The sequence below is a fragment of the Amblyomma mixtum genome, chromosome 2 (genome assembly GCF_055824585.1).
Source record: "Amblyomma mixtum isolate Tamu chromosome 2, ASM5582458v1, whole genome shotgun sequence".
NCBI lineage: Eukaryota > Metazoa > Arthropoda > Arachnida > Ixodida > Ixodidae > Amblyomma > Amblyomma mixtum.
Genome location: NC_143013.1, coordinates 311,919,985 through 311,931,983, shown reverse-complemented (window position 1 = coordinate 311,931,983; position 11,999 = coordinate 311,919,985). Strand labels below are relative to the sequence as shown.

The following is an 11,999-nucleotide window of genomic DNA, read 5'->3' as shown; positions in this document are numbered from 1 at the left end:
GCCATCTCGGTACTTCCAAGAATTATTACACAAAAAGGGACTCAGGATTAACAAACGCTGGAATATGGAATATTTTTTTGTACGTCTACACACTGTTGCGGCTTTAGGTAGCGTGGCCAGTTGTTGTTGCACCAAGGGGGCTCGTCCGGGATGAAGGAACTGTCTGAACTTCAGATGGTTAGAGATTACAAAAACAAGCAGATTTAATGGCAGGAAACTAAGACACTTATTTACAAAAATTTACAAAGGAATCATAAGTTTAAGAGTTCATAGCGTCGAGCGTCTGGATGAGCCTTATACCCAAGGCTCAGAGCCACTAGATGAACCTATTACCGTAGGTCCAGAGCCACACTGGATGAACCTATTACCGAAGGTCCAGAGCGTTCGTGCCCACTTTGGTCGCAGGTTATATAGCCCAAGACTCCGCCCCTGCACCAGGCGACATTCCATCGCGACACAAAAGATCGGCACCAGCACCGCCATCGAAGACCTGTTGAGCCTCCTCACTAGGCGGTAACTCATCGTGGCACAAAAAGATCGGCACCACACGTCACTGCCAACTAAGACACCTGCTTAGAGCCCGCACGTGGGAACTGGCGAGTCCGCATTCCTAAGTCCGCAGTCCGCATTCCGCATTCCTATAGCATTGTGTCGTGTTGACGTCACAGCCGCAGCTTCGCAGGCTTCCTCTGATTCGTTCCGGGTTTTTTTTCAAGACGAGGGACACCCTTTCTTCTCCTGTCGTCGGTTGCTTCTCGAAGGGGAGGTCGTTTTCGCCGAGCCGAGTGTGGGAAGAGCCTTGTCGGCCACTTCCCAGAAAGTTACCCTTTTTCGTGAGGTCATCGTGGGGTCAAGTTGAAGTCAAATGACCCGTCAAAATTGCCGCTACGTTGAATCTCCCTCCGTTTCATCTCGGGTCTCAAGATGGGTCGTAACAACACTCTGATTTCAAAAATATACGGTGAATCCTGCCCAACAGCTTCATGGTAATAACATCCATCACGGTACCGGCTGCAACCGACTGATCCGAAAATGCTGTTGCCAGATTATCACGCCGTGTGTCTTGTCAGCAGAGCAACGCCTTGCCATCAAGAGGCTTTGCCGTAATGGCTACCAGCATAGTTGAGGAGAATATGGAGAGCTTTGCATGGCAGTGCAGCAGCAGGAAATAATTTCTGGGTGAATCTTTGAGGGGGTGGTTATAGGGATGCAGAGAGGTCCTATGATGCTTACACAGCGTATTTCTTGACTTGCTTCGTCGCAGAAATGTCTTTTTTGTTACCATATCTATAGAGAAAATTTCTCGCCTAGGGAGCCGCCGTACCCTCCAAAAATCCGCCATTGTAGTGCAGTCACGCTACTTTCGCTCAGTGTATCAAATGTATATGGGCGCAGGACCGAGTGTGGATGCTTCTGCCGCTGCTGGAGGAGTCGCTCATGGTGAATGTGCCCCGCAAGGGCGGCCCCCAGAGCGCCGTCCAAAAGGCCGCCTCCTACTACGCCTCCTGCCACGAGTTCGCCGGCACGGTGAACAGCAGCGGCCTCGAGCAGCTCAGGTGACCGGCATGGCTGAGAGGAGACGGGGTGGCGCATGCGCCCGCCTCATGTGATAGATCAGGAGCTTCTGGCCACAGGGTTTGCTCTTTAACGTTGGAGTTGGGTACTCGCGTAGTTCCAAATACGGAGTGGGGAGAGGGGCTATCTTGCTTTGACCCCTCCGGACCTTGTGACCTCCGAAGAAGCTTATTAAGCTCCGAACGTGCTTATTAAAAGCGAACACGGTGGCCTGAACAATTTTGAACTTTTGTTTATACATACTTGGCTCCACCGCGCCTGCAATTTTTTTTCGGCGTGTTAAGCTGTCTTCTTCGCTCGATTAAATGCATTCGCGGAGCCACATATGAGGAAGCCAACAGCCACTGAAACCAAGGAAAGCGAAGGGGAATGTTTCTACCTTTTTTTTTTTTGCTTGGTTTATGGGGGTTTAACGCCCCAAAGCGAGTACTCGGGCTATGAGAGACGCCGTAGTGAAGGGCTCCGGAAATTTCGACCGCCTGGGGTTCTTCAACGTGCACTGACATTGGTCAATGGGAAATCGCTGGTTTAATCATTGTATAGCTGAATTTATTGTGCGATGTCCACGCACGTTAAAGAACCCTAGGTGATCGAAATTATCCGGAGCCCCCCACTACGGCGTCCCTTATAGCCTGAGCCGCTCTGGGACGATAAACCTCATAAAACGAAATTCTATTGCTGTAAGATGAATGTTTAGAAAGTAGAAGAAAAACAGCCACATGGAGCCGATGGTATTCGAACCACTAAAGCGCGAGGAAGAAAGCAGAGGAGGATGAGGGTACGGTGGTTGCGTGAAGGCAGGTTGCGCGGCGGCGGCCCGCGGCACCAAAGTAGCACGCGTCGTTGTCTGCTCGCCGACGACATCATCGGCAAGGTATGCGTCGCTCGCCAAAGATGGCGCCAGAGTAGTAAGCGCTGTAAAAACCGAGAGTACAGTAAGCATGAAATGTTTACGGGCATAACACATTGATTGTAGATGGTACTAGTCAAAACCTTGAAATGGAGCTAGTGTGCACCACACCACACCACACCACACCACACATACTGTGCACTGGTCCATGTGGACGCAATCGTTTCCTGTGAGTGTCTGGGGAATCTGTTCCGCCCTGCCTCGTCAGCTGTATCCGGTTTCTGTCGGGCTCCATTGCTCGGCTTAAAGGGAGACTGAAGCACTTTTTTTGAAAATCAGGCTGGCAGCGGCGTCCTATAGTTTTTCAGGCTGTATACTAGAATATCGCGTCCAAATAAGGCAAAAACAAGCGCGAATTGCCTTTTTTAGCCTTAATATGCGGCCTGTGCCGCGGGGCACGCCGCGCGGCGCGCCGCCGCCCGTGATTGGTCAAGAGAGGTCGTGACGTCACTTTGAGGACTGGAGAAGCCGATGCGGATCCGGCGCTGCGTTGAGTGCAGATCGCAGCTTTCCGTGTCGTTGTAAAAGCGAATACGGCGACTATATTTTTTTTACTGACCTCCAAAGAAAAGTTTACTACAGTTTGCTCATTACACGTATCGCCTGAAACCAAAAAAGACAAGCAAAAAATTCTACGCCTAGCACAAGCATACGCGAGCGTCAAAGACGCGATGCAGACCATGCGTAAAAGATGCCAGCACAACCTCGGCTCGTATTCTCGGAAAGGAAGGGGTGCGAACAATACTCAAGTGAATTAACACCACCGGACGCCTCCTCGCTCGCCCGGAAGAGCGTCATCCTAAAGAAAAGGCCCAAAGCAGTGAGTACAAAAAATCCTGTTCTCAGTACCCGGCGTTGCAGGTTGGGGCAAGAAAGTATTTCAAGGAAACGATGAAGGAGCACAAAGTTGATGTCAAAATTAGCGAAGCCCAGTGGCCAAGCACTGCGAGGCATGTGACCACAGGATAGTGACTCAATCATTGTGCGCTGGAAACCAAGCTAAATACGCGCACAAGGCTGCTGCTTCACTCGTGGCGCGTTCAGTAGATGCCAAAAAATATTAATCGCTGCCTCGGAAACGTTCGCCCTTCCTAGATTTGCAGTTTAGGTTCAGTGAAGTAGTTACCAACTATATGTGTGTTTAAAAGCCAAGCTAGCTGCAACTCGCCCGCTGCCACAACTTGATGAAGAAACCGAGTAAGGTTGAGGTGTTTTTTTACAAAAACTCGGTTGGCATTCAATTCTCTCATAAATTTGCATCCGAAATCAACGTCGAACGCTTTCATTTTAATCGCTTAGCTACGATTAAACGAGATGCCGCATATGAAGAGCTTCGATGCTTGCTTGCTTGGACACGTCGAACCGAATATAAAATCACTAACCGAGCCTTGCTGAGCACACCTCAGGTGGTCTGGCCGCACCTAAGCTGAGGAGAGCGACACATGCTTGAGCCTCTATAAGGTTTCTGCAGGGGCTAAGTGAGCATGTTTCTAGTTTAAGAAGAGGCGCTTCTTCAGAATGGTGACACGCCTCTCATGCGCGAGAAAATCGATGGAACTGTCATGGTTCAGCCGCGCCTTTTCGACAGAAATCTCCAGAGATCACAGTAGGGACAAGCTCTGCATGGAGCCGCTCTTACAAAAGTGCTTCGAGCTGAGTAGGCTTTCTTTAGTCGGCTTGAATTCTTCGTCACAACAGCGAGTGCTTGCGCTGCGAGCTTATGATCTTGCGGAAAACAGTGGACACAGTCGCGGCCGTAGTTGGTCGTGGACACGAACGCAGAGTACTACCTCGTGTTGAATCTGATTCTCAGAGTCGGCTGACACGCTTTGTACGTCACAACGCACACAGCACAAGAAACAACGCGCGCTGAAAGCTCGCTCGGGTGCGCCGAAGTATCCCCGGCTCCTCAACATGACGTCACGTTGGCCGACATGGGGCCCGATTCTCGATATTCGCCAATCCGCCATGAGCGGGGCGTACCCGTGACGTGTGAATCGGGGCGGTCCGAAAATGCGTAACAGCAGAATGTAATGACGACATTGAAGAATAAAGAAAAAAGTATGACAAAAAAATAAACGGTGTCGTCTGCTACTTGGCGCCAAGTACAAAAAACACCGCCGAGTTGCGGCGCGAAGAGGAGTTAGCAAAGTAGCGCCGTAGAGATGGACGGTGAATTGCGTTGCGGCGGCGGTCTCGGCGTACTCGCCGCACAGTGATGGTGCTGAATGCGACGCTAAAGACCCTGTGGCCGGTCGTCACGGAAATAAGAGTTTAGCGGTAATTGTGCTGCATGAAGCGAACGCTTATTGCCCGAAGCCATCGCGTAGCGTGTCGCGTCTCCGTACTTGTGAGATGCGATCAGCGTCACGGGGAGAGGAATTGGCGGAGAAACGGCTGGCTCTCGATCGTAACCTCAACGCGTCAGTGGCGTTGGAAAGCTTTACCTCACCGTGTCACTTCTTCAGGTGCATAGAACTTAACACTGCCCTTGGTTACGTTTGCAAGCGGCCGCGCACGAAACGCGACTGCGAATCGCGTCAAGTGCAACGCTATGAGCGCGTACGTCTTATTATCAAAAGCGTCAAATGCGAAAGCAAAATAGGGAGATATTGTTTCCCGCCAGTACTTAAAGAAAAACAGACAAAGCTAAAAGTCCACTGTCAACAGAAGCATGTATTTCACAGTGTTGGCGTTTCACTTAATCTCAATAGGACATGGCACTCATCTTTTGCTTTGTGAACATTAACTAAGCCTGCCTGCAAGCAGACTTCACGGACTTTATATAAAAGCACCTCACGAATGCATGGCATAGAGTGGCAGGTACATAATTTCATTCAAATAAAAAAAGGCTTTCAATAATGCTATTTGATTTCAATGTTTGAAAAGGCCCTCAATCTCGTTAATTCTGTCTAACAATGAGCACACAGCACTTACCAAGGGCATATAGGCAGGTACACCACTCGTGTGATGCAAGTACGCACCAAAATGTGAGAGGTGAAACAAAATTTGTCATGCCCATCCCTACAATTCCTTTGCTGTAGGACAACAGTAATGCATCCACAGCAGCACCAGGCAGCTCCTTTCAATGCAGCAAGATTCCTTGTAAGAGGGCAATGTGTGATGTCAAGAAAGGTGAAGTCGGCTGGAAAAAGATATCTTCTCATATGCTACTCAACATTGGGGAACGGGACGAATATAGAGGGGGATAATGAAGGTGGAGTGTGATGCCACATCACAAACAGGTAATGCAGTGTGCAAGACACTTGCTTTATTTGCTTCATGCAAGTTATCGGTTTGGTTTATTGGGGTTTAACGTCCCAAAGCGACTCAGGCTATGAGAGACGCCGTTGTGAAGGGCTCCGGAAATTTCGACCACCTGGGGTTCTTTAACGTGCATGCAAGTTATTATCATATCATGCACATACACGCTTATTATCTAGTGCGCATGTCATATCAAGCCTGAACATGGCTCTGGGTCAGGTCAAGGAGCTGAAGGATAATAAAAACAACGGTGAGTTAAGAAGGAAGAACAGCAACACAACAAGAAAAGCACAAGCATGCACAGCAGCAAGATAACACACAAAGGGGGCAATAAATGCAAGGCTAACATGACCCACAGTATTTGAGGGAGGCAGCATCACAGACAAGCAGTGGTATTCTAGCAAAAGGTCTCTTAATGCAGCATGATAACATTGGATGATGTGGATTGGTTTTGGCAAGCCCTGTGCACGCCACGAGCAATCTACAAGAGGCCTCAGTCATGTTTCTAGCCTGATGTGCAAGTGCATGACTTTCCCTCTGTGCACACTCCTGACCACATACATATCAGGGCCATTGTTGGTTTTCTTTGAGGGGTGGATCACAATGCCGTTAGGCAACATTTACACCATACACTGATGCAATAAAGACCCTGTGATGCCACTATTGCGCACTGCAGGAGAGTAATGCTCAATGAAATGCGTTCACTCTCAAAGTACCTTCCTTTACTGTGAACTAAAATAGACAACCCTCTATGTACACTCAAAATATGATATCTACAGTTCAGTGAAGGGCACCATACCAGATGTAGGTGCTGAAATGTCGGCAAATGTCTGAAAGGACACTGAGGACTAATCGAAGTTGCTCTGCAACAGTAGATTACCACATTCCAATAACAAAGGGCCTACCTGTACTGAGAACAAAGCTTGTGTACAGCTCAGAGATTATTTGTTCAAAGAAGCAGTTCAAAATTACCATGGTGAAGTGCGTTGGCAGGAAGGCTATTACAGCCCTTGGTTGGTAATAACTTTATTAGTCCCACTTCAGTGGATCAGGTGAGGGTTAGTGAAGGGGTGTTGAAGAGGTCGGCGACGGCCCTCAGGCCACTTTAGGTGACCAGGCACTGTTTGGCTGCAGCAACCTTCAAGGCCCAGGCCATGATGCAAAGCTGGAGCTCTGCCTGTGAGCTGCGCAGAGAAGCCTCCCATCGTTCCTGTGATTCCACCCCTTGGAAAGGAGGTTTCGGTTTGTTTGGGCAAGCCTGATATGAGCGTTTAAAATCCGCTCTGGTGCTCGAGCATAAGTGACAGGTTGGAGATTTCTCCCCTCTATGTATGTATTACACTCCACTGCATGAAAAAAAAAAAAACAGAACACTTAAAATGCCTAGTGGTGTGTGCACATGGAGGGTAAATTGTTTTCTTGAGCATGATTAAGGCAGCTTGAAAAATGGTAAGCAAGTCTGATTCAGAGTTTCCACGAGGAGAGTGTTAAATAAATGAACAGAAGCTATTCACCACCAATATAATGATAGAACAGGTTGCAAAATGTTGATGAAATTGGAGTCATTGCAAGTGCCTGTGCATAAAATTTAAGCTCCCTGAAAAATTACCGTCTTGTACAGCTTTGCTGGCTAATTTCTCTGAAAGTTCTAGCAGAAGTATGAAACCAAACCAAGTCAGGTGGAAACAGGCTGCTATTATTTTTTCACACTATAAGAATAATTTTTTTTTCCGACTACCACCAGGTAATATTATTAGTGCTGTATGGTATGTGATGGCATCGCAATTAGTGCTAAGAAGTTATTGGGTGCCATGTGCAGCCAGAAAAGAAAGGTACGGAAAGCCTGCACACACCACTGTCAAGGAGAGAGGCTGCCATTCAGCAGAAAACCCAGTGTTATCCAGCCGGCATTGCGTCAAAAGACAAGCTTCACGCGTGGATGTCCACAGTGAAAGTCACTGAAAAGAGGATTTGTAATCTGAATCAAACGTCAGCACACGTCTGAAACTACTTCACTTTATAAAATAATAGATTTTACGTACAGAAAATTAATAAATTTCTTTCTGCCTTGAAACCCATGACCCCTGGATCGCCAGCCAGGCACGCTACCAACTAGACCATGTAGGCACATTGACTTTGCTGAGGTACAAAGGGGGGGGGAGTGATGTGTGGGTGCTGTTGGCTTAATTTGAAGCCTAGCAATGTAATTACTGCAGTGAACTAGAGATGTGCCAATTAGTGAGAAACTAATTACAATAACATTACATAGGTGAACTGCAGTGTGGAAGAGTTCAAAGACAAGAATTGGGAACCTGTGCTGAGGCAACTCTGATGAATGTGTGAACATGAATGAAGAACAGTGACTGTGTGTGTGAAGAGAAACCGCTGCAGGGAGCCATGAACACTGTTGTGTGATACCCATGAATGCTGAGCTTAAGTGTGCCCCTACATTTTTGGGGAGCGAGACAAGTTGCATTGCCTCTTAGGTGTTGCAATTTGCTCAAAAAAAGTGAGGTGTCTTTTACATGCAGAGTGAAAAGTTTGTGGAAGCCATTATTGGCAAAATAATTTATTTCCATCACTGAACTTCATGCATCCTAGAATTCATTATGCAGCCTAACTGCGAATCATTACCTAGTGCAACAATACACATTGACGAATATGTCTCGTCTACAAAGATAAGAATTTTTTTGGGACAGACTTATTTTTCATAACCGTTTGACAGTGGTGTACATGCACATTAGTGTTGCCTAGTTTGCAAACTTAAGCCAGCTGAAGTAGCCACCTTTGCTAAACAGAAAAATGGCAGCACGGACACTGATACGGTCCAGTCACACTAAGGGTGCAGAGGGTAAACAGGTTGTCTAGGATTTGTCTTAAAATGACCAAACAGCAACCCCAACTTATATGAATGAAAAGTGCAAGGGGATGAGTCAATGAAAATGGGATCTAACACAGTTTCACTGGGAGGACAGGTGGGCAGTGACCTTCCATTCAAGGTTGCATTCAAGGTTGATAGCCCAGCACAGAAAAAGATCTTGGACCTCAAATCCTGGAAAGAGAAAAATATCCCGAACCTGGGAAGACTGGCTGTGTAACCCAGAAAAATCAATAGCGTTTACTACTACTACTACTACTATTATGATCCATTCCCAGCTAACTTATTGAACCGAATCATGCCCTTCCAGCTACAAAATGCCATTTGGAGTTCCAGAAGAGGGCAAATATGGGCTGGTTGATACATGTTTTACGAATTGGAAAAACAGCGCAGTGAAAAACAACACAAAAGAAGGACAAAATGCCAGCGCTTAGAGCTTTATTACTGAAACACAAATTATGTCCAGCTGCATAATTTATACTTCCAGTTACCTTCAACTGAATTAATGTACAATTTGTAGGTTTTCGTCAGGGGTACAAATTTCAGCTAGAAGATGGGAATGGGTACACGTGTCAGAACGCTGGCCAGGCCTTGCATTTTCATCTGGGAAATTGACCGTGAAACAATTACATGACTTTTCCTTCAGGAAAAATAGTTCACTGCTGTATAACTACGTGCAGCATGTGAAAGAAGCAGTCAAAAGCAAGCAGACAGAGGCAACCAAATGCCATGAGGCAAAGCATGTTGTGATCTCATCACACAAACAGTGCCACACAAGACGTATTGCACCCTGAACAGATGTTGTAAATGACTAGAGACACAGCGACCATGCTGTATGTTGAGCATGTTGTGGACTGCTGGCTCTCAACAAACACCAAAGCAAACAATGCATTGGTGAAAGCATGTCCAGTCAACACCCAGGTGCTGGAAGGAAAACATTTTGGTGCTTTCCTGTCCTTCACTGAACTTAAGCACCAAATAAAATGTGCGTTGTGTACAAGCAGAACACGTAGGGAGGCACCACACGAAGGGATGGCACTTCTTCACAATCACCAAAGCATGTGTTGAAGCATGCACTCAGCAAGTTGGCAGACGGTAGGCTGAAAACACTTGGGGCACTTCCTGACTCACACAAAACTGCAGCACCAGACAAAAATGATTTCTACTGTCATGGATATCACCAATATGGTCCTATTCAAAGAACAGCACCAAAATGATGAAGACTTCATCAGCTTCCTGGCAGTATGCTATCAAACTTGAAGCAGAGCAAATGTATGCTGATTACTTGTGGCATAGCTACACATGACAATCACGGCAGTGAGTGCAATTCTCGAAAGCAGCTGCTGATCATGCACTTCCTGTCTGTCAGGTAGAATCCAAATGGTGCTGTGTCCTCCTCCCTGCTGTAGATGTTGGTACTCCTTCTGTTATCACCACCTGCCAGTGGTGTCATGGTCCTGCAGCTGAGTGTGGATGAATATGTTGTGTTGCACAGTGCAAGCTCCGCTGACCTTTGCAGAGAACTCTTGACCATGGCGTGCCATGACCATGACACCTTTGCAGACACCTCATGTAATCGTTCAGGAACCCGGTATCACCACCCAGCTAGGAAGCCAGTCCAGCCGAGGGGTGAGTGAAGATGAATCTGGCATCATGGCTCCCGAGCACACGAGACCCCATGGTGAGAGTAGTCCACCACATCTGCATAAGATGCAAACCATCACCTGCACATTAATCAACGCTGTGCACTGAAATCTTCCAACGAGCTAGACATTGCGTTTCCAAATATGAGAAATTGTTGAAGCCTCAAGTTCAACTATTGTCTAGTTTTACGCACAAATGTAAAATACGCTGACTGCAAAATCAATCATTAGTATCAAAACGAAGTGTTGCCATATAGCTAGAGGTACTTGATGACACATTTCCCAAACTGATGGATACAAATAATTAATACACACTTTTTATACTCAAGAAAACCACCACAGAATGCACTGCAAGGAAGGGCACAAGTTCAACTGTTTATGACTACCATGAGTTTTTTAGTATATGCATGCTTTTTCATTTTGCACCAATTGAAATGAGGCTACCTTGACATTGCGGTCACTAAGATAAATCCAAAGCCAGAGAACAACACTGCGTGTCACCCACACCTATCTCCACTGTCACCTGAAAAGTACAGACATGATTAATTTACATGTGGTTCTATTTACACTGTTCTTCCTTGCTCAATAAACTATATATAAATGCAGACAGATATCATTAGCCGCATGCAATCTTACTGCAGGCAAACATGCTATCCCTTCATGCCTGCCACAACACACTAAGCACGTGCTCACCAGTTTAACGATTTCCATGCGGGCAGCACATGGAGAGAGACTGCACATAAATGGGTCATGGATGGATCCCGCACAGATTCTTGTGAGCTGGAACCTTCACCGGCAGGAACACCACACCTGTAAATAAAATGTACAAGACTCATATATATTTGTTTTCCGTGTGCCCTTAGAGAAATAATTTTTTCCACCCTCCTACGGTAATTTCCACGTGACTGCTGCGTAACTGATGATGTAACACTGTTATGAAAATTTCAGCTTGAATAGCGAAATCACTTTAGTGTGCTTCATTAATAATGCTTAAGACAGGTTATAGTATTCTTTTACAATGTCACGCATTTTTTTTTTTTTTCACACTTAAGGAAACGACGCCTTTCAGCTGATTTCACCGATGCTGCCTTTCACATTCATCAACACCAAACACAAAGAAATCGATCAACGTACTAGCATGCTAGGCTTTGTTTTCTCAACTTGGCGCTGTGTGCAAAAACTGAAACACAGTATGAAAAAAGCAACGCGAAGTGCCGAATACAAATTTCGGATTCTTGTTTTAAAGTCATCTCCAGCATGCATGCGAAAGGAATGAGAATGATGCTACACACACACGGATGTCTCGTCAAGAAGCCCGACACATTCCTGGAGTTTGTTGCTCGGCCGCGCGAACACCTCTCGTGTCATCCGCTCATCACGCGAGGCAAAGCCCATCCGTTCAGCGACGTTTCACAGCTGGCGATCGTCCCTCAGAGCTCGACAGTTCGGCACTGCTTCTCGCCGCAATGCATCCACATATATGCCTCGTCAGATGATTGCACAGACGAGCTATCTAGTCAGAGACAACTCGAAAGCATCGCGGTGACCTCGAAAGTCGCTCACCTTTCCCACTTCTAGGGTTTAACAAACGACGAATGAATGCAAGGAGCAGCAAATCGCAGCGCCGGCACCGCCATTCGAGCAATTTTCGCGCTTCACTAACCGCACGGACGGATGATTTCTCACCGCGAGCGAAGGGTTTGCAACGGGAGAGCAGTTAGCGCCCCCA

The 11,999-nt window shown here is 46.8% G+C and overlaps 1 long non-coding RNA gene across 1 annotated transcript; it reads right to left on the bottom strand.

Moving 5' to 3' along the window:
- Positions 1-10,215: 10,215 nt before the first annotated feature.
- Positions 10,216-11,738, bottom strand: LOC149364982 (uncharacterized). Its single transcript, XR_016289242.1, has 3 exons — positions 11,563-11,738; positions 10,964-11,080; positions 10,216-10,328 (listed from the first exon to the last, which is right to left on the bottom strand). It is a non-coding gene; the product is annotated as an uncharacterized LOC149364982 (long non-coding RNA).
- Between the last annotated feature and the right edge of the window lie 261 nt (positions 11,739-11,999).